The sequence below is a fragment of the Symphalangus syndactylus genome, chromosome X (genome assembly GCF_028878055.3).
Source record: "Symphalangus syndactylus isolate Jambi chromosome X, NHGRI_mSymSyn1-v2.1_pri, whole genome shotgun sequence".
NCBI classification, from domain to species: Eukaryota; Metazoa; Chordata; class Mammalia; order Primates; family Hylobatidae; genus Symphalangus; species Symphalangus syndactylus.
In genome coordinates, this window is record NC_072447.2 from 97,970,724 (window position 1) to 97,975,625 (window position 4,902).

Below are 4,902 nucleotides of genomic sequence, written 5' to 3' on the forward strand. Positions count from 1 at the left end.
GCTAGTGATCCACCCCCACGCCCCCCGACCCCATGGTTACGTTGTGGTCTCTGTGTTTTCCTGAATGTCTCTCCAGTTTTGAACGCATTAGCTTTTCCTGTGACCTTACTTATTTGATAGATCTAAGAAGAATTGTTGATATGTAAGTTTGTTTAGCATTTTACTTTGGTTTTAGGACAGAGTGGTAATTTCTAAATTTCTTACATACCAAATCAGAGACCTGTCTTTGAGAACTTTAAAGAATGGGAAGTTTATCCAAATGACCAAAAATGAATTAGAAATTGTCTACTGAATAAAAACATTTCAGAAAGCAACAGACCAGGACATTATTTTTTTGGAATCTGAAACAAACTGACGAAAGTAAATGAAATCTTGTTTATGTGGAAATCGCAATTTAAGGTGTTTAAAATATATTTATGCTAAAGACATTTACAGGACATAATTATAATTGTTAAAAACCCTCTTTATATCTGTAAAGTACATGTTTACTCTTCTTGTTATATCTATCAGTTACTATATAAATACAGAAATCAGGCCAGGTGTGGTGGCTCACACCTGTAATCCCAGCACTTTGGGAGGCCAAGGTGGGTGGATCCCAAGGTCAGGAAATCAAGACCATCCTGGCTAATACGGTGAAACCCCGTCTCTACTAAAAATACAAAAAATTAGCCGGGCGCGGTGGTGGGCACCTGTAGTCCCAGCTACTCAGGAGGCTGAGGCAGGAGAATGGCGTGAATCCGGGAGGCAGAGCGTGCAGTGAGCCCAGATGGCGCCACTGCAGTCCAGCCTGGGCGAAAGAGCAAGACTCCATCTCAAATAAATAAATAAATACAGAAATCAGATTTTTTTTTGCTCAAGCCAAGAAAATAATTATAATGTGAATTAAACAACTTAGTATATTGACCATTTGGGTATTTAAAAATAATAAAAGAAACACGAATAAAGTTCTCTACACTAAACCATTTAGAATATTAGTAATAAAAGGTTTAAAATAAATATTTATGCAATGGAATATAACCTTCAGCAATCTGTCAAAAAAAAAAGAGGGCAAAATTAGAGCTTTTTCCAAAAAGTAAAGACAAATAGGCAACAAGTCTGAAAAAAATATATATTTTGTGTGATTGGCTTGAATAAGAAATTGCATTTATTCCCCAGGACAAAAAAAAACTCAATTATCAACCCTTAGTATTCCCTCCCTGAGTTATCATACCTCATCCAATAAGTAAAAAAGATAAATCTTAGTCAATATAATAAACTACTAGAGTCTCTCCTACTTTCATTGAAGTTTGGACAAAAAAAAAATAACCAGCAGATAAAATTATTTTTTTAAAATGTTGATGTATTGCTCTATTCTTGTTTGAATTTTTTAATGGTAACAATTTAACTTTTTACTGGTAAAATCTTATTTGAAAAGATATTTTTAATTAAAAAGCGAGGAAGGTAAATATATTCTGAAAAAATACCCTAAGGCAAGAAAAAATACATTTATACTGTGAATAATCAACTTTTCTTTCCCCCCAAAAAGTATAATAAACACCAGTTCAGAATTATGATTACCCCTGATGTTAGATGGAGGGTAAGTATGAGGAATAGGAGAAGAAAGTGATTGCAATTATGTAGGAGAATAGCAGCTTTCAACTGTTATTATGGAATTTTATTTTCTAAGCTAGTAACTGAGGTGTCATTTAATCAGTCTTTATAATTTTTAATGTCTTAAATATTTTAGAACACATCTTTTACGTTACATCTAAAGCAGTAGGGCTACAAATAACTTAAAAAGATTATTTCTCTTTTCTCTTTCTACCTCTAAGGAAGGTTATGTCAAAACCACAATGCAAAAGCCAATGCATTTCTTATACGTATTGTTTGTAAAAATCACACACAGAATATACTTTGTCATTTCAGTGGCTATCAATTTATATGCTCAGTGCAGGTTATAAAAAACTAAATCAGGCTAGGCGCGGTGGCTCAGGCCTGTAATCCCAGCACTTTGGGAGGCTGAGGCAGGTGGATCACCTGAGATCAGGAGTTCGAGATCGGCCTGGTCAACATGGCTAAACCCTATCTCTACTAAAAGTACAAAACTTAGCCAGGCGTGGTGGCAGGTGCCTGTAATCCCAGCTACTCAGGAGGCTGAGGCAGGAGAATCACTTGAACTTGGGAGGTGGAGGTTGTAGTGAGCCAAGATTGCACCACTGCACTCCAGCCTGGGTGACAAGAGTGAGAAATCATCTCAAAAAAAAAAAAAAATTAAATCAATCCTCTTTAGCCTGAAGGCTATTGCTCTTTTTACTAGTGGTTTCAGAGCCTTATATTTATATGACATTTCCTCTTTTGAGATAAGAAAATTTTAAAATACAAAGATTTTCTGAGAGAACTGTATTAAAATATGAGAAAGTTTTAATTGAACAGGTGTTAAAATTATGGAAGGAATTGCCATCTGCTAGTATGTTTCAGGCTGTTGTGAACATGTGAGGAATGCCTGCCTATCCCATATTTCATTCTTTTAGAAGTAGTCTCTATATCTCTAGTGAAGAAATTGTTCTTACTAGCTTATGCCCATCCTGCCCTTATTCCCCATAATATAGTCAGGCCATCAGGATTCTTTCTCTACAATTTAAACTAATCAATTTAGAGATTGACAATCAGAAACTCTTTAAAAAACCAAAAATGCCAATACTTATGCCATGTCCATTGATAGGCAGAAGGGAGATTTACATAGGGAAACAGGAGAAATGAGCAGATGTCAATAATAAACTGAGATAAAAGATCAAGTGGTCCAAAAAAGGGACAATAGCTAGGTTTCTTACTTATAAATATTTAGATAATACAAAGGCCTATTTTAAAGACATTGGCTAATATTTTAAGTGATATTGGAAGCAAATGAATGGGTTTTAGCAAGGATTTATATATATAGACTTAGATTTAAAAAAATCACTTCAGCTTATAATGCAAGATGGCTGACTAGACATATTGGATGACAGACCTCCTCAGAAAGAAGGTCAAAGTTATTGGTAAATGAACATTTTTCTAATGGAAAACTAAAGGAAGACAGCCAGGATCTGTTACAGTGCCCATGCAAAGAAGCTAAGGTGTAGAAAAGAAAAGCAGCAAGGGTCTGGCAGAGATAAACCACTGAGGAACTTAGAACTCTGTGGAAAGTGTAGGTAAGAGTGCTCTGCTCCCATCACTCTGGCAACAATCTGATATCCAACTGTTGGAAAGCCCCTATGCCCTTCCAACCCTGAGAAATGCTTTCAGTGGTGATTTGGAAACTGCCAGGGGACAAAGAATTGGTTAAACAGCTTGTGTACATAAGCCTGCACTTCCTGCAGATCTGAACTGAGATGTCAGGTGCCATACTGGTTATGCACCTGTTGTGGGACCCTGCCCAGTCCAGACAATTTCTTCCTTTAAGTCGTCAAACTACTAGATCCCCTGAAAACATACTCCCAAACCTGCTCTGACTTTGGCAAGCACAGGGAACCAGTGGATGCCCAGGGAGCTGTGGAACCCCTGGTGATCTAACCTTTGGCATGAGATATTCCTAAAGAAGCGAGGAGCATAACCTGTCAAAGCCCCCATGAGACAAAAGAAATGTAGGTACGGTGCCAATCACTGAGGCATGCAGCATTGACAGCTGGGGATTGTTGTGGAGAAGGGGTTATCTCCCACCCCCCACCCATCAACTGTTGTGGATGCAGCAGTGGTTCTTCCCAGTGGAGGCCAGAGGTTGAGCACCTGGAGAAAGTGCTTATTGTGCTTTTCACAGTTCCTTGCATTTAAAAGTGAGCCCATGCTGCTTGGGCTTGCATAGAGTGTGGGGCCAAACTCCCCATCCCTACACAGAGTGCCAGAGTACCAGTAATAGATGACTAACAAACCACCCAGTTATCTTCTCTGGAATGGGAAAGAGGTTCTGCCTTGAGCACATTTTGGTTATAGCTATAAATAATCTATCCGCAACCCAGGAACCCATACAAAATTTTGGCTCCCTGAAAGGACTGATAAATGAAGCCAAATGATAATAAACAATGTAGATCACAGTCATAATCTCAAGGGAAAAAATAAAATGTCCTATTCAAACAATATCAAATTCAAAAATAAAAGTTGACACATTTAGATGACATTCAGGCAAGAACTCTGGCAGTAAAAAAATCCAGAGTGTCTTAGCAACTCCAGAGGGTTGCACTATCTTTTTTGTTTGTTTTGTTTTTTTTTTTGTTTGTTTTTTTGAGACAGAGTTTCACTCTTGTTGCCCAGGCTGGAGTACAATGGTGCAATGGTACGATCTCGGCTCACCACAATCTCTGCCTCCCAGGTTCAAGTGATTCTCCTGCCTCAGCCTCCTGAGTAGCTGGGATTACAGGCATGAACCACCATGCCCAGCTTTGTATTTTTAGTAGAGACAGGGTTTCTACATGTTGGTCAGCCTGGTCTTGAACTCCTGACCTCAGGTGATCTGCCCATCTCAGCCTCCCAAAGTGTTGGGATTACAGGCGTAAGCCACCACGCCCAGCTTGCACTAGCTTTTTAGCAATGAATGCTAACAGAAATGAAAAGTCAGAAATGACAAAGGATTAAATATATGGATTGCGATGAAACTCAATGAGAGCCAAAAGAAACTTCAAATCCAACACAAATAAACCAGAAAAAAATATTTAGAATATACAAAAAGAGAGGTAGCTATATATTTTTTAAAAATGGTTAGAACTTCGAGAATTAAAATAAAATTACTGAAGAAACTTCAAAATACAGTTGGAAGCTTTTACAACAGACTACACCAAGCAGAAGAGAGGATTTCGGAGCTTAAAGACTGAACTTTCAAATTAATATAGTCCAAAAAATTTTTTAAAATAATAATTTCAATAAACAAAGTTTTCAGGAATATGAGATTATACA